Source organism: Odocoileus virginianus, chromosome 14 (assembly GCF_023699985.2).
Source record: "Odocoileus virginianus isolate 20LAN1187 ecotype Illinois chromosome 14, Ovbor_1.2, whole genome shotgun sequence".
Taxonomy (NCBI): Eukaryota; Metazoa; Chordata; class Mammalia; order Artiodactyla; family Cervidae; genus Odocoileus; species Odocoileus virginianus.
Genome location: NC_069687.1, coordinates 57,484,324 through 57,502,674, shown reverse-complemented (window position 1 = coordinate 57,502,674; position 18,351 = coordinate 57,484,324). Strand labels below are relative to the sequence as shown.

At 40.6% G+C, this 18,351-nt stretch overlaps 1 long non-coding RNA gene across 1 annotated transcript in view; it reads right to left on the bottom strand.

Annotated features, from left to right (window-relative positions):
* Positions 1–209: 209 nt before the first annotated feature.
* LOC139038200 (uncharacterized) overlaps positions 210–18,351 on the bottom strand; it is a 77,669-nt gene continuing 59,527 nt past the window's right edge. Inside the window, exon 4 of the long non-coding RNA XR_011491126.1 lies at positions 210–593. This is a non-coding gene — a long non-coding RNA (uncharacterized lncRNA). The remainder of the gene's footprint in view (positions 594–18,351) is intronic.

Genomic DNA, 18,351 nt, shown 5'->3' with positions numbered 1-18,351 from the left:
CCTCAGTGATGGGGATCCTCTGCGAGCTGGCAAACTTCAGGCTCTGTGGCCTGTGGTCTCTGGAGTCCTCAGTGACAGATGATGGCCCTTCACCTTGGCCATGTAGATTCGTCTCTAGTAATTGTAGGAAGAGATGCTAGGGGAGGAGATGGTTCTATTTTCTTAACTTGGACCTGGCTCCTTCTCCCAGTAGTGGTGGTTGCCTGGCATGAGATAACTATCATTTTGAGGTAATTTAGGAAAGACTGAATTTTGAGTATGAACTATTTGAAGATGTCAGTGTTTATTAGCTGATAGCGTGGTAGTCTGGTTACGTGTTGATGCATTTAATTATCTCATAATTCTGTGGGTCAGGAATTCGGGCAGTGCTTGGCTAGGTGGCTCTTCCGCTCCACCCGGCACTGACACAGGTTACTTGGTGCTCTGCAGTTGGTGGCTGGTGTGGGCTGAGGGTTCAGATTATTTTCTCCATGTGCTTGATGTCTTGACAGGAATGGCTTTGGCCCTTCTTCCCTCTCCACGTTGTTTTGGCATCTCCACCTGCTCTCCTTAGGAAGGCAATTGAACTTTTACTCAGTACCTTGCTTAGGACTCTGAAAGGAAAAGGAGGAGACAGTCAGTCTCTTAAAGACTGGACTCAGACTTGGTATGGCACCAATTCTGCTCTATCCCACTGGTCAGAGAAGTCACAGGGCAACCCAGAATCTAGAAGAGTGGAAACAGATCCTACCTCCCAAGGAGAGGTGTGTCAAGAATTTGCAGCCATTCTTGATCCACTACATGTGGGCTGCATAAATGTAGACCATGTGAAGTGGAAGAATAGGGAATACGAGGGTGAGGGGGGACTCTCCCTTGTCTTTGCTCCTTAACTAGGAATCGGTTTTCCCAAGGGAACTGGGCTCACTTGGAGAACTAAATTCACCATTTATGCTGCCACTGAGGAAAATGTACTTCTGGTGAACGAGGGCAGTACTGAGGCTTGAGTCCCCCTTTGTGCTTTTGGTTCAAAGTAAAGCGCTTGTTAAAGTGCTCAGCAACATGATTGGTAGGTGCATTGGTAAAACATCAGTGGATGTTCTGAAGGACACTTTGGAGAGGGTATTGGCAAATTTCCAAAGAAAGAGTTGGAACATTTCTCATTTTCTCCACTGTGTCACACAGCTGTGCCAATGACTAAACAGGCAATGGATTAAGCAGGTTTTGAAAACTTTTCAGATTTTTCTTTTTATATAGAGCAAAGGAGGGGGAAAAGCGAGAATTGTGTTTTTTTTTTTTTCCAGTTTGATGTAACTACTTATAATTTCCTTTGTCTATAAGTTCAATAAAAGATCTTAGCAAAAGCCTTAGTAAACAAGAAAGCAATAGTGTGATTTTCACTATTGTGGTGGTTTAGTCATAGTCATGTCTGACTCTTTGAGACCCCATGGGCTGTGGCCCACCAGACTCCTCTGTCCATGGGATTCTCCAGGCAAGAATACTGGAGTGGGTTTCCATTTCCTTCCCCAGGGGATCTTACCAACCCAGGGATCAAACCCAGGTCTCCTGCACTGCAGGCAGATTCTTTACTTACTGAGCTACGAGAGAAGCCACTGTTGTCGACATGAATCAATACTGGCAGTATGGGGTCCTCTTTCAGACACTCATTTAATGGGACTAATTATTTTATTTTATTGAAGTTCAGTTAATTTATAATGTTATATTAGTTTCAGGTGTACAGCAGACTGACTCAGTTATATACACACATACATATTTATGTTCTTTTTCAGATTCTTTTCCCTTATAGGTTATTACAAAATGTTAACTACAGTTCCCTGTGATATACAGTAGGCCTTTATTGGCTATCTGTTTTATATACACACTAGTGTATATGGGTTAATCCCAACCTCCTAATTTATAGCTAATCAATTTTTGAAAAGATATGCCAATAGTACACATTTTAAGGGAACAAAAGGGCATAGAATAAAAATCTTCCCCACATTCATATCCCTGAGTCTCCTTGAAGGCAGTCATTCTGTTTTGAATGTACTTCTAGAGAGTACAAATACTCCAACATATGTTTGTGTAATTGTAGGATATATAACTAAATACAATGGTGTTTTCCCCCTTATCAGTGGTTTTGATTTCTGAAGTTTCAGTTCCCTGTGGTCAACTGAGGTCCAAAAATATTAAATGGAAAATTCAAGAAATAAGACAATTCATAAGTTTTATGTGTTTATTTATTTTTGGCTGCCCTGGGCCTTCATTGCTGCCTGCAGGCTTTCTCTAGCTGTGGAGAGCCAGGTGACTACTCTCTAGCTGTGGCGCAGAGGCTCTCATTGCAGTGGCTTCTCTTGTTGCAGACCATGGGCCCTAGGGCTCATGGGTGCGTGGGCTTAGTTGCTCTCTGGTGTGTGGGATCTTCCCAAACCAGGGATACAGGGTTGAACCTGGGTCCCCTGCACTGGCAGCTGGTCCCTGCTGGATCACCAGAGAACTCCCAATTTGTAAGTTTTAAATTGTGCACTGTTCTGAGTAGTGTGCTGAAATCTTGCGCTATCCCCTCTGTTCCATGTGGGACGTGAATCATCGCATCCACTCTAGCAGCCATCTTGATATGAAGTAACTGTTGCTGGGTTGCAATGCTCATGTTATTTTACTTAATAATGGGCCCAGAGTGCAAGGATAGCGATGCTGGCAATTCAGGCATGCTGTAAAGCGCTTCCTTTAAGGCATTACACTTATACAATGAGATACTTTGGGGGGGAGAGAGAGAGAGAGAGAGAGAGAGAGAAAGAAAGAAAGAGTGCAGACCACATTCACATAACTTATTTCAATATGTTGTTATAATTATAACTTATTTCAATATGTTGTTAGAATAATTATATTAGTTATTGTTGTTAATCTCTTACTGTGCCTAATTTATCTTTATCATTGTTTTTATACATACATACCTATAGTATGTATGGCATGAATGTATAGGAAAAACATAGTATACAAAGGGTCTGGTATTATCTGTGGTTTCAGGCATCTGGGTGGGGGGACTTCTTTATCCTTTCCCCCCACAAACAGAAGCATGCTGTATACTGTTTTATATCTTGTTTTTTTGTGAAACAGTATGTTAAATATTGTTCCATATTAGTAAATATAAATTAACCTCTTTTTCCTAAGAGCTATGTAATATTTTGTTGCATGAACATAGTATCATATATATATGCATATGTGTGCATGGACTTATATACATATTATATGCATATGTATATATAAATTTAAACCAGTTTCCTATTGATAGATATTTATTTCCTTTTTTTTTTTAATTTATTTTTATTAGTTGGAGGCTAATTACTTTACAATATTGTAGTGGTTTTTGTCATACATTGACATGAATCAGCCATGGATTTACATGTATTCCCCATCCTGATCCCCCCTCCCACCTTCCTCTCCACCCGATTCCTCTGGGTCTTCCCAGTGCACCAGGCCCAAGCACTTGTCTCATGCATCCAGCCTGGGCTGGTGATATTGATAGATATTTAGATTGTCAATCTTATGCTATTATAAGTAACACCACAATGAATAGTCTCGGGTATGCAATAATATTAGTGCATATGTGAGACTGTATGTAGAAATGGAATTGTGGAGTGAGGGATATGGACACTGTAATTTTTATATCTGTTATCAGATGATTCTCCAGGAGTTTCTATTAATTTGTATTCCTCGACCCAGCTCTCATTTTAGATTCTGGAGATTGTCAATGGAATCTGTTCTGAGGAGGTCATAGGTGAGGAAATAGGATGCAAGATTGAACAAGGAAAGATGGACATTTGTGTTTTTATATCAGCCTCATAAAATGAGATTTCTAAATAGTTTACCAAATATTTTTGCAAAATAGCCTGACTGTCAAGCACTCCTCTCTGCTAGGAAGCCTGCCACGTGGAGTAGTGAGAAGATTGGACTTTGCGATAAGAATCTGTTTCCAGTCTGACACCGCCAGTGCTCACTGTGGGATCATGATTAAGCAATCAGCCTTTCTTTGAACTCAGTTTTCTTGTTTTTCAAGTGAGTATTTTGAGTGAATGATCTCTGAAGAATCTTTGAATCCAAAATTATTTAGTTCTATGACACTCCCTTCACTTGTTATAACAGAGGCTCTTATAGAGGAATAGCTATACAATTTGCAAGGCCTCATACAAAATGAAAATGTAGAGCCCCCTATTCAAAGATTATTAAGAATGTCAAGATATCTACAAAGGAGCGTTAAGCTAAGTGTGGGGCCCTTTAAGTGTAGGGACCTTGTGCACCTGTGCGTAAACCCATGAAACCGGTCCTGCTCCTTTAAAGACCCTGCCTCTAAATCAATGGTTTATTTCTGCTTAAGCTTTTGGTGGCAATTTGACTAAGACATGTGCTTGAGACCTCACCCCCCAACCCCGGTCATTCTTTTCTGGAAAAAGTTGCTTTGGTTCATAGCCCCTGACCAAAGAAGTACTCTAAACCATATCATGTGCGGCGGGCACCTGATGATTGGACCGGATGTAGACACCTGACTCAAAGGCAGCCAGTTCATAGGCTGGTGAGCTTGTAGGGTGGCTGACAGGCAACCCTTCTGACCAATGGGAGTTAAGTGATTATGGTGGGACATCTGAGGAATATGGAGAGGATCAGCCAGCCATATTGGGGCTTAGGATGAGAATTGGGGCAGATAGATAGAAAAGGGAGAAGCCACATGTTACCTGTGTAACTGAACCGCGAGCCCTCACGGCTTGAGGTAGCCTAAGTGAAGTTATTTCTGTCCTTTGGAAGCCAAAGAGCATAAGCACCCCAGTGTAAAGCTAGGGCATAGCTTCAGCCTGTTAATGTTTAAGCCACCTAGGGGGTGGGACTTAAGACAGTTAGAAATATGGAAATAGAACAAAAAGCTCCCAAATCCTGTTTTTCCTTCACCTGCCAGCTACTGTGTGGGAATCAGCTGGTGAGTATCCTGTGTGATATGAGGCCGATGAGGTGTGGTCTGAGCTTATTGAGAGCTGCCTTTTTGTCTTACACTGCTTCATTTATTTGTGTCATCGCCAACTTTCTTACATATCCCTAGGACTTTTTTTTTCTCAACTTCTCCTAAGTTATTCTTGACATATTGTTCTACTTCCAGTGGAGTAGCCCTAGGAAAAATGTAGCTGTCAAATGTGTAACAAGACATGCTTTTTCTTGGTATATATCTTTCTTGTTCTGTTGGGCGATGCTAATGGATCCCTGGAGTCTGCAGCAGGCTGAGGCAGGAGGTGTGCTGAATGACCTATCCAGACCTTTCTCAGCTTTGCCATGCCAAGGAGAGGGTTTCAATACAGTCCTGTCCCAACCCTTCACTGCAGAACATCTATATAATCGTTCAATGCTTTTCCCTTTCCTTCATGGTTCACTAGAGGCTGAGTTTGTTGGTCTTCAGATGAATAACCGACTAATTTGGTCTGGAATGTCATATAACATATCATTGACAGTAATTTGCTTTCTGGGATGCATTACAATCTGTGGCGGGTGGGTGCATTACTTATAATAACAGGTACCACACAGAGTGACCTGTGTGGATGAGGCGGGCATAAAGCTGCACTAGGCCAGCTGGATCTGATCCTGGGTCACTAGAATCACGGTAGCTTTGCAGCCTGGGCAAGCACGACTCAGGACTCCCACCTTCCTCCCGGGTGCCCCCCAGCAGGGCCCGGTTTAACTGTGTTTATGGGGTAGACTAGGAAAACAAACCATCAGTTGGCAATAAGTGTGGAGAAAGGGACGTTTCTGTTTGCCTTTGCATTAATGCACTTGCCTCCAATGTCCTGCCCTGAAAAGGCTCAGGTCCAGAAAGCGAAACAAAGGTGAAAAGCCTAAGGTTCTCTGTTCTTCCTTTCCTGGGCCATCAGCTATGCTTTGCCAAGACCCAGTGAATATTTTGGTGAGCGTCAGTGCAGGCTTGAGCTTGTGGGCTATCAGGGAGGTGGGAATATGCTGGAGCCCTGTGTGGGCAGGAAGGGGGAAAATGGACCTGGTTAATATTTCCAGGTTCAGATTTTGCAGTGATTTCTGGGAACCTAAGACTTTACCTCTCTCTGTTTTTTTCCCTCATAAAAGGAGATGCTAACAATGATGGTACCCTTAATGTTGAGACATAATCCCCACACAGATGACTGCAATACTTCTTGTTTCCATGACATATATTCAGGTTTTTGAACATCATAAGTTTTTTTTTTTTTATTAGTTGGAGGCTAATTACTTTACATCATTACAGTAGTTTTTGTTATACATTGAAATGAATTAGCCATGTGAACATCATAAGATTTTTAAAAATAAAATCTGTGTTTCTTTTTCATATCTATTTATTCATTTGACTGCATTGGGTCTTAGCTTCGGGACACAGGCTCTTCACTGTGGCACGTGGGATTTCTTGCTGCTGTGCCTGGCCTTTTCTCTAGCTGTGGGGTGTGGGCTCCAGAGCATGTGGGGGTCCATCATTGCTGCTGTAGGCTTGGTGCTTCACAGCATGTGGGATCCTAGTTCCCCAGCCAGGGATTGAACCTGCGTCCCTTGCACTGGAAAGTGGACTTCTAACCACTGGACCACCAGCGAAGTCCCATAATAAGGATTTTTAATCAGATTTTCTTAGTAGAAGAGTTAGTATGTGGGGAAATCAGGCTGATTGACAAGTAACTCAGAAACACTTATCTAAGTGTGTATGTGTGGGTGTGTATTATTTAAAAAATATTAAGAGGCCACAGTATTAATAGAAGAGTGGGTGGGGTGGACCAGACATTTTAAAGCATTGTCAGTAACATGCCTTCCAAGAACTACAGAAGCAACATGGTAGTAGGAGTGAGAGGAAAAGAACTCTTATGTATCTGGACCTGATTGTCCTGAGGAAGTCCAGAGGGGAAATGAATGACTAAGTCCTGCAATGGAGAGGGATTAAGGGCAACGCTACTAGCATAGTGATCTCTACTAGTAGCAGTTTGGCTTATTTTATCATTTCTGTTTCCCATTGGGTTATGAGAACATTCTCATAAACTTACAGCTTTCACAGCCCACACTAAGTTCTGAAAGCAGTACCATTTACCTTACAGCCAAATATAGACCTGTCATTGAACATTCCCCGTTTATACAAAATCATGGTTCCCTCTGCAAAATCCTCAAAGAGAACAAAATAAATAGCAAAAACAGAACACAGGGTCAAGGTCCCTCGTTTCTGTATGAGGCAGCCATGACTTTGCATCTGGTGAGTAATGAGACTCCCACCCCGGCGAGGCAAGGCTGGTGACAGCCGCCCACGTGGACCACTGGCTCTGGCGTTGACTAGGAGAGAGCGTACAATTTGTGGATTAAATGAAGTGTTTGTGGGCAGTAGAAATTAGGCAAAATTGTGAGATATTCCAGAGGCCAGAATGAATGAGGAAGTTGGGCGGTACGATGGAATAGTCCCTTAAAAATGTGCTCCACTTCCATTTATCCTGGTTCCAAAATGTTCAAACAATTAAAAAAATACTAAATAAATGATACATCCTAACTTCTCATTTCTTGTGATTTTTACTCCTCTTCCCAGAGGTACTCAGTGTTTGGTGTATTTTATTTATTTTTTTGTTTGGTGTATTTTAAAATGTATGGCCCTTTTATACCCCAGTATATGCATGTATTCAAGGGTCTATTTTTTTAAGTAAATGGGATGTTATATACATTGTCTTGTGATTTAGCATTATGTCTTAGAGAATATAAATAGATAAGCTACACTTTAAAAAAATGTAGTGTCAGTTTCCCTTAGGTGGACATTGGCTTTCTCTACTATAAACAGTACTTCAGTGAATATCCTTGTTTATGCTTCTTTGTGCACACTTGCAAGCATTTCTCTAGAAGAGAGGCTTACTGGTAAAATTTCTGGGTAGAATTTTATGTGTATTTACCATAGTGACAGATGTTGCCAAATTGCTTTCCTAAAAGAATACTGATTTTCATTCCCAACATCAGTGTTTGAGAACATTCATTTTTCCTATATCCTTGGCAACTCTGTATATTATCAATCTTGTTAATTTTTGCCAATGTGGTGGATGAAGAGGAATGACTTGGTTGTCTTAATTTATATTTCCTTGATTAGTAAAAGTTATGCACTTTTTCCTGTACTAATTGATCATTTGCATTTGTTCTGTGAAGCGTCTATTCTTTTCCATTGCACTTCTCTTTTCCCTGTGGTGGTGTTATTTTATTTTCTCATAGTCACTCCTTATGTATTTTCTGGCTATGCATAACTTGGAGTTTCAACATTTCACATATTTTACATATTTTGAAATTTGCCTTTTTTCCCCTTTATCCATGGTGTCTTATTTTTCAGAAGTTTATGTCATCGAATCTGTCAGTCCTTTCTTTTATGGATCCATAATTTTATACCTATTCCACATTATAAAAATATTTTCCCTAATATTTTATAGTTTAAAAATTATCTTTTTAATGAATTTACTATATCATTCAGTGTAATGTGTGAGGTAGGAAAACTTTTTTTCTGGAACAAATTCTCTTTCTAGACATACCCAACTCTGATCCATCCCACATATTGCCCTGTGTTGCCTTAGATTTATGGAGCCTTGGGACATCTGTAGGGAGAACCCCTGAAATTGTGTGCAGAATCCTCTGTGATGTGTATAGGTGTATTTTATCCTGTGATGTGAGCCCTTAATTTTTATCAGATTCTTGAAAGGATGCATGATTCAAAAATGTGACAAAGCCTTGTGTTGTCTTTCTTCCACTTTTCATGGCAAAGTCTCAGTGAGGCAACTTTGGGCCTATATTCCTTTCCAAACTTTTCCCTTTTCATTTCCTAAAATCTTCTCATTTAATATTGGTAGCATTTCCCATTAATTCATTCAACAATTGTTAACTGAGCACCTACCACATCAGGCATGGTATCAAAAAGTTCGTTAAGACTAGAAGCTGCCTTCAACTGACTGATAGTCTAGTTGAGAAAACACAAATAGAGCTCAACTTATTAGAATACAGGCTGATAAGTGTCAGGATGATGCTATGCACAGAGCAATGTGAGTCTATAGGAAAAAGCAAATCCTAGATTTTTCTTTCTGCCATACCACACAGCTTGTAGGATCTTAGTTGCAGTGTTAAATTAATCTTAGTTTCACCTCAGCAGTGAAAGCACAGAGTCTTAACTGTTGGACTGCCAGGGAATTCCCTAGATTTGTGTGTGTGTATGCACGTGTGTATGGAGTCATTTCAGAAAGATCATTATGGCATCACTTGGGAGAAAAAAGGGAAAGCAAAGAGACCCATTAGGAAGCTCCTCTATGTTTCCATGGGGGAGAAATGGGAGAAATGTTAGGGACTGAACTGAAGCTGTACAGAGGGCAAGGGAATAGGTATGGGAGATTAAGTTTATAAAATGAAGGTAGAAGAGACTGGAATTATCTGTTGAGCTCATGAGTATGGGAACTAAAGGGGGATTAGAAGTCAGGAATAATTGCTAGTTTTCTGATTGGTTGATAGGTTGGTTGGTAGAGTCATTGCTGAACTAGGAGTTGTGGATCGAGTACAAGATTTAAAAGTTCAGTTTAGTTTTGTACATTTGCAGTACTACATATCGATACAGAGGCAGACAAGCATTCCTAAGTGAGGGTATGGGGAGAGCAAAGATCTGGGGAGCACCAGTGTTAGAGGGGTTTGTGGAGAAAGAAGTTTATAAGGTTGAGGCAGATATGAGAAAAATCAAGAGAAAGTATCACAGAAGGCGCAGGGAGGAGAGAATTTCAAGAAAGAGGAAGTGGTCAACAGGGTGAAACACTGAGGAGAAATCAGTTGAGATAAAGACAGGAAAGGGTCCACTAATTAAGCAATCTGGAAATTATGAGAGCACTTTCAAGCGAGCAATAGGAGTAGATGCTAGTAGGAGATGAGACGCAATAGGGAGGGATAGTGTTGGAAGAGTGAGTGGAACTTGAAGTGGTAAAGGTAGTCCATGTAGACAAGTCTTGCCCAAAGCTATGCTGTGAATGTGATGGTACCTAAAGAGGTACATAGTAGGACTTCCCTGGTGGTCCAGAGGCTAAGACTCCATGCTCTCAATGCAGAGGGCCCGGGTTCAATCCCTGGTCAGGGTTCTAGATCCCACATGCCGCAACTAAAAGATTCTGCATGCCACAGCCAAGTGCCACTAAATAAACAAGTAATAAATATTTGAAAAATATTTTTAAATAGCAGAAAGCTGCTATTTATTTCTTATTTAATGGAGTTAATGTTGTAAGGCTTTTAATGAAGCTCTATTGAAGTTAGGGGCTTCCCAGGTGGAGTTAGTGGTAAAGAACCTACCTGTCAGTGCAGGAGATATAAGAGACATGGGCTCGATCCCTGGGTCAGGAAGATCCCCTGGAGGAGGACACGGCAACCCACTCCGGTCTTCTTGCCTGGAAAATCCTATGGACAGAGGAGCCTGGAGGGCTACAGTCCATGGGATCACAAAGAGTAGGACACGACTGAGCGACTAACACTGCTATTGAAGTTAACCCCAGAGCGAATCAATCAGCTATCTGGTAGATATGTTTCATTCTTTTTAAAAAATTTATTTTATTGAAGTATTTTATAATTGATTTACAATGTTGTGTTAATTTCTGCTGTACAGTGAAGTGGTTCATTTATATGTATACGTGCATTCTTTTTCATATTCTTTTCCATTATGGCTTATCATAGGATATTGAATACAGTTCCTGTGCTATACAGTAGGAACTTGCTGTTTATCCATCTTCTATATAATAGTTTGCATCTGCTAATCCCAGACTCCCAATCCATCCCTTCCTCACCCCCAACTATCAACCACAACTCTGTTTTCTGTGTCTGTGAATCTGTTTTGTAGGTAAGTTCATTTGTGTCATATTTAAATTCCACATGTAAGTGATATCATATGGTATGTCTTCCTCTTTCTGACATTCTTCACTTAATATGATAATCTCTAAGTCCATCCATGTTGCTGCAAATGACATTGTTTCATTTTTTTTTGAGGCTGAGTAATACTCCCTTGTGTACATACAACCACATCTTTATCCATTCGTTTGTCGATGGATGTTTAGGTTGTTTCCGTGTCTTGGCTGTTGTATTTCAGTTCAGCTCTCTTCAGTTGCTTAGTCGTGTCTGACTCTTTGTGACCCCATGGACTGCAGCATGCCAGGCTTCCCTGTCCATCACCAGCTCCCAGAGCTTGCTCAAACTCATGTCCAGTGAGTCAATGATGCCATCCAACTGCCTCATCCTCTGTTGTCCCCTTCTCCTCCTGCCGTCAGTCTTTCCCAGCATCAGGATCTTTTCCAGTGAGTCAGTTCTCTCCATCAGGTCACTAAACTATTAGAGTTTCAGCTTCAGCATTGGTTCTTCCAATGAATATTCAGGACTGATTTCCTTTAGGACTGACTGGTTTGATCTCCTTGCAGTCCAAGGGACTCTCAAGAGTCTTCTCCAACACCACAGTTCAAAAGCATCAATTCTTCAGCGTTCAGCTTTCTTTACAGTCCAACTATCACATCCATACATGACTACTGGAAAAACCATAGCTTTGACTAGATGTACCTTTGTAGGCAAAGTAATGTGTTTGCTTTTTAATATGCTGTCTAGGTTGGTCATAGCTTTTCTTCCAAGGAGCAAGTATCTTTTAATTTCAAGGCTGCAGTTACCATCTGCAGTGATTTTGGAGCCCAAGAAAATAAAGTCTGTCACTGTTTCCACTGTTTCCCCATCTATTTGCCATTAAGTGATGGGACTGGATGCCATGATCTTAGTTTTTTGAATGTTGTTTTAAGCCAGCTTTTTCACTCTCCTCTTTCACTTTCATCAAGAGGCTCTTTAGTTCTTCTTCGTTTTCTGCCATAAGGGTGGTGTCATCTGCATATCTGAGGTCATTGATATTTCTCCTGGCAATCTTGATTCCAGATTGTGCTTCATCCAGCCCAGCGTTTCATGTGATGTACTCTGCATGTAAGTTAAATAAGCAGGGTGACAGTATACAGCCTTGACGTACTCCTTTCCCAATTTGGAATCAGTCCGTTGTTCCATGTCTGGTTCTAACTGTTGCTTCTTGACCTGCATACAGATTTCTCAGGAGGCAGGTCAGGTGGTCTGGTATTCCCATCTCTTTCAGAAATTTCCACAGTTTTTTGTGATCTACATAGTCAAGGCTTTGGCTCAGTCAATAAAGCAGAAGTAGATGTTTTTCTGGAACTCTCTTGTTTTCCTATGATACAACAGATGTTGGCAATTTGACCTCTGGTTCCTCTGCCTTTTCTAAATCCAGCTTGAACGTCTGGAAGTTCACGGTTCATGTACTGTTGAAGCCTGGCTTGGAGAATTTTGAGCATTGCTTTGCTAGTGTATGAGATGATTGCAATTTTTTGTGTGATAGTTTGAGCATTCTTTAGCATTGCCTTTCTTTGGGATTGGAATGAAAGCTGACCTTTTCCAGTCCCATGACCACTGCTGAGTTTTCCAAATTTGCTGGCATATTGAATATAGCACTTTAACAGCATCATCTTTTAGGATTTGAAATAGCTCAACTGGAATTCCATCACCACTAAATTTGCTCATAGTGATGCTTCCTAAAGCCCACTTGACTTCACATTCCAAGATGTTGCTCTAGGTGAGTTTTATCTAGGTGAGTTTATCATGTGTTTATTCTTGAAACACTTGATAGCTGAGCTTGATAAAGATTTTATTTAACTTATATTCAGTGTGTTAAAAAATATGTAACAGCTGAGGTGACCAATCATGATAGAAGCTGTAATCTATCAGAACAGATGCTGGCTGAAAACAACTGGTCAGACTATCCCAATGATTACCAGTCCTGTCCCTATTTCCAAGGACAACCTACCATGTACACATGGATATTTTTTTTTTCAGAAATACCTAGATCAAAGGAAATTATTTTCAAGATTTAATTAGTAGGACTTTTAGGGCCTCTGAAAGACCAGATCACAGAAATTATAACTAGCATTGCAAATTGTATGCAAAACTTTTTAAAAAAATTTATTTTTAATTGAAGGATAATTGCTTTACAATACTGTGTTGGTTTCTGCCATACATCAACATGAATCAGCCATAGGTATACATATGTCCCCTCTCTCTTGAATCTCCATCCCACCTCCCACCCTATTCCCCGACTCTAGGTTGTCACAGAGCACCCAGTTTGAGCTCCCTGCCTCATATAGCAAATTCCCACTGGCTATCTATTTTACGTATGGTCATGTGTATGTTTCAATGCTACTCTCTTAATTTATTCCACCTTCTCCTTCCCCCACTATGTCCACAGTCTGTTCTCTTTGTCTGTGTTTCCACTGCTACCCTGCAAATAGGTTCATTAGTACCATCTTTCTAGATTCCGTGGTGGTGGTTTAGTCATTAAGCCATGTCTGACTCTTTTGTAACCCCGTGGACTGTAGGCTTCTCTGTCCGTGGGATTTCCCAGGCAAGAATACTGGAGTGGGTTACCATTTCCTTCTCCAGGGGATCTTCCTGACCTAGGGATTGAACCTGCATCTCCTGACTTGCAGGCAGATTCTTTACCATTGAACCACCAAGGAAGCATAGATTCCATATATATGCATTAATATATGATCAAAATTCATGCAAAACTCTTCTGCTAAATTTGATTGAGGGCCACATTTGTATTCAAGAGCCTTGCAGGCACAAAGGATAGAAAAGCAAACAGGAACACTGAAAAATTTTGTTTTTCTTCCCTTAAAAACTAAGATTAACAATATGTGACAAGTTGCAGAGGAAGAACAAAATGAATGCAGCACATTCCAAGTAAGAGTTATAAGGGTAAGACAGATTTTAGTTTCGAATAGTAATTTCATTTTGAGCTGTAAGGTTAGGAACAAAATGAACTTTTCCTGTCACAGAGCACATGTGATAGGGGGTTTTTCTGTTTCGGCTGGTGTTCCCTCAGTGACCAGGACTAGTGTTAGAATTAAGATGATGTGAACCGGATCCCTCTTGTGTGTACTCTTGTGTTTTTTGGTAGGACAGGGATTGCAGGGGAAGAGGCCTTCGGCTTAAAGATGATGTACTTTATTATTTTAGCTCAAGACTCCTCCTCATTTTTTCCCCCTTTTTGGTAAGTGTACCATGTTGCACTATCCCAGGAAATTTTTTTTTTTTCAAATAGGAACTGTGGCATATTTTTTCTTTTCTTGTGACAAATGGCATGTAGATAAACCTCTCAGTGTAATTGGTCCTCTTTCAAAGATTTTCATATGGAATATTTATAGTGAAATATAAGTCTGTCTGGTATATAAACAGAGCTAATTACAGTGATTATACTCTCCTTTACACTTCTCAATGATTGCTTAGAATGTCACGTTTTGGTACACTTTTGAGAAAATAGGGACTTAAAAGTTTGTTTTAAAAAGAAGGCTGAAAAAAATGAGAGTTCTATGGGATGGATAAAGTGTTTAATGTTCTCTTGGTGTGTAGAGCCAATAATATTACTTTTCTTGAGTAAAGAGGAAGAAAACTCTGTTCATTAACCTGAATTCCATGCCTGTCATTGGTTTATTTTATCTTACTTTTTGTAAAGTTCTTTTATTTTAGTTGTGTATTGCAGTTGACTATAAATCAGAAATAGGCTCCATTGGTGCCATATCTTAGATAGGCTGTGCAAATGTTCTTACCAAGAAAGTATAACAGAAGGAAGAAATACCCAGAATCAGAATATCATCTGTAGATAATAGTACTGATACTTGACAATGTTTTTAACTCTCTTTTCCCAGGTTACATAAGTCTGAAAGGAGAGGCTTGGAACATCAAGGTGAGGGTGATGGTCACATACGATTTTGACCTTGAACACTTACTGGACAAAATCATCAGGACCTTGGCCTTTCCCTGTCTTTTCCTCTCTCCAAGCTCCCTCCCTTTCTTTGGCCTGGTCCTGATTGATGCCCACAGTCTCTGTGGAGACTCAGCCTCTCAGACATCTGTTCTGCTGTTGCCCCTGCTCATCTTTGTTGGTGGCTGGTAGGCTTCCCCTGGGAATTCCTGCCCACCACCTTCATCACCTCGTGCCTACCTACTCACCCTTTTCACTCTGTTTCTTCACCCATGTTACAGTTCTCTAAGTGAAGAACGTCCCAAGGGGTAGACTGGATCTTTCTGTCCTTCTAAAACTCTTGGTTTTTTTTTTTTGGCTGGGTGGTATGTGGGATCCCAGTTTCCCCACCAGGGATGGAACCCAAGCCCCATGCAGTGAAAGTGTGGAGTCTTAACCATTGGACCATCAGGGAAGTCCCTTAAAACTCTTGGTTTTAAGGAAATTTAGACAGCCAATCCCAAGGATGGGTTAAGGACATTTGAATGGCATCACACAGTGCTACAAAATGTCATGTTTTTATTAGCATCAAACCAGTGACCCAGGAAGACATCTAAGTGCCTTTTAACCCTCTGCTTCAGCAAGAGAATTTACCTACCCAAACACAGTTCTCTTAGAGATGGGGGAAGGGATGGAGGCAGAGTTTTAGAGATTCTGCCAATTGGTTCTCTTGGCTGGGAAATCCACAAATTCTTCAGGTACAAAGGACTCCCTGAGCTGATTCTGCTCTGATGTTGCTCAGGAGGTGGCCATGCTAATGCACTCCCACTTCTGAAGATCTTTGGAAGCATTTTAAAAAAGGAAATACTTTCACAAATGTGCTGACCTGATATTCCACTTAAATATCTAGAGTCTTAATTAAACCATTTTTTTTTAGCCATTTTCTAAAGCGGTTCTCTAGGGCTATCAATAGCTCTCTCTACTTTCTGCAAATGATAATGAGGTCAGAGAAATTAAACTTCATAAGAAACCTGACCATATCTCTACTCCTAGCACAATCTCATCTTAAACTTTTACTTTGCATCCCCAGAACTTGCATTAGGCCATCCTAGCTTTGTCCATTGCTTCTCACCATGGCCTTCCTCAGTCAAGAGTGTTTATTGAGTGTCCACGTAGCTAGGATCAATCTGTAAGTAATTACTAAGTACTGTGAGAAATTATGAGTCTCTGCTCTTAAAATCCTTGCAGTGAAGTTGATGTTGTTGGGTCAGGTAGAGGCTAGGGTTTTGCCCTCAGGACATCAGAGGTCACAAGAGTTTACAGAGACTTGAAAGATAGACTTTGGGGGTCCAGCGTTTCAGGAGGGAGGTATGTAGTATTATAATCTTTCAGAGCATGGACTTTTTTGTTTATTTTTTTAAAAAATATTTAGTTTTAGTTGAAGGACAACTGCTTTATAATATTGTGTTGATTTCTGCCGTACATCAGCATAAGTCAGCCATAGGTATACGTATGTCCCCTCCCTTTTGAACCTCCCTCCCACCTCCCTCCCCATCCTTTCCTTAGGTTGTCACGGAGCACCAGCTTGATTTCCCTGAGTGATACAGCGAATTTCCACTGGTTCGCTATTTACATATGGTAGTGTATATGTTTTCCAGAGCATGGACTTTTAAGTCAGATAGTTGTTGTTCAGTTTCTAAGTTGTGTCTGACTCTTTGCAGCTCCATGGACTGCAGCACATCAGGCTTCCCTGTCCTTCACTATCTCCTGGAGTTTGCTCCGGTTCATGTCCCCTGAGTCAGCGATATCTAACCATCTCAGCCTCTGTTGTCAGATAGATCTGGGTCCAAATTTTGGCTCCACCATCTGTTAGCTGTGTGCCCTTACACAAATTTGATTACCTCTTCACACCTTTGCTTCTTATTTTGTAAAAGAGGAGTGATAATAAAATACTTGCCTTATGTAGACTTGTGTTGAGGTTTAAATTAAAAATGGCTTAGCCCAGAGCCTGGGACACAATAAGTGCCTAATAAATGATAGCCTTCATATTAAAAGCATTCCCTGGTGGCTCAGATGGTAAAAGCGTCTGCCTACAATGTGGGAGATCCTGGTTCAATCCCTGGGTCGGGAAGATTCCCTGGAGAAGGAAATGGCAACCCACTCCAGTACTCTTGCCTGGAGAATCACATGGACGGGGGGCCTGGTGGGCTGCAGTCCATGGGATCGCAAAGAGTCAGACACGACTGAGCAACTTCACTTTCACATTAAATGGCCTATTGGCTTCTTTTTGGAAACCACTTCTCAAGAAGGGCCCAAAGACAGAAATAAGTACAGAGATATTGAACATTCAGACTATACCAAGGGAGAAGTGTATATATATATTTTTTCTATTGAGAGATACTGACCCCTAGCATCCTGTTTCTCTGATGGCATTATCATTCTAAGGAATGTCTAGATGATGAAGAATTTCATTGTATATTGGGCTTATGTAATATCCGATGGAATGTTAATGACATGATAGGGTGCAGCCATAGAGATGGTTCAGTTGGATTTGGAGATATTTCTGATGAGCGAGTATATTGTTGATTGGATGTTGAGGAGGAATGAAGGTAAAAAGAGTTCAAGCTTTTGATTCAAATACTGACAGATGGTGATATATCTATTGGTGGGTAGCCTTTGGACATGCTGATTATTGCCAGAAAATCTGAGTGTAGTGCTATTGGTCGGACTCAGGAAGTGTGAGGCTGAGGATATAAATTGGAGTTTCATATTTCAAGATTTTTGGATTGGAGAGATCATCTAGAATGGAGTTTATAAGGTGAAGAATGTGATTATTAATGCATTCTTTTAAGGCTAGGAGAGGTATCAGCTACACACGAGACTCAGGATTAGTTGCTTGTGGAATGTGTGAAGACATGGCGTTACTCAAATTTTTAAAAAATATATTATTGCTGGTGGTTTTGATGTGGATTAGGATCTTTGATTTCCTTGTATGTGATGTGAGATCTGTTCCTAATAGGGGTCAACTTGCCCCTTGCATTGGAGTGTGGAGTCTTGGCCACTGGACACAGGAAGACCTGGCTACTTGGTTTAGTAGTATTTCATAAAATCTTTTTATGGGAAAATTGATATGTATGTGGCTGGAGTTGAGGTCAGTGGGGTTAGGATGTTGTACCAAAGTAGTGTCAAATGATTAGTGATTTGAAGATTGTGGAAATCCCTGAGGAGTCTGTACACTTCAGTTTTGCTGGAGATTTTCCCTGGATGGAGGAGCTGGAGTTACAGTCCATGGTACAAGAGGACCTTGCAGCATGCTTGAGGAGGACTTGTCTTGTGCCTGTGTCATGACTGCTTGAAAAAAACCTCTTAGTAAAGATTTGTCAGACTTGCGTGATATAAGTAGAGGTACACTGACCCCTGATAGAAAAGGATCAATTGAAGACCTTGTTAAAAAAACTAATTTATTTTTTTCCCCTCTGGGAAATATAAAATATTGAATCTACCTACTTTTAAGAACATGGAACATAGCTCTTTACTCAATAAATAACTTGCATAGATTT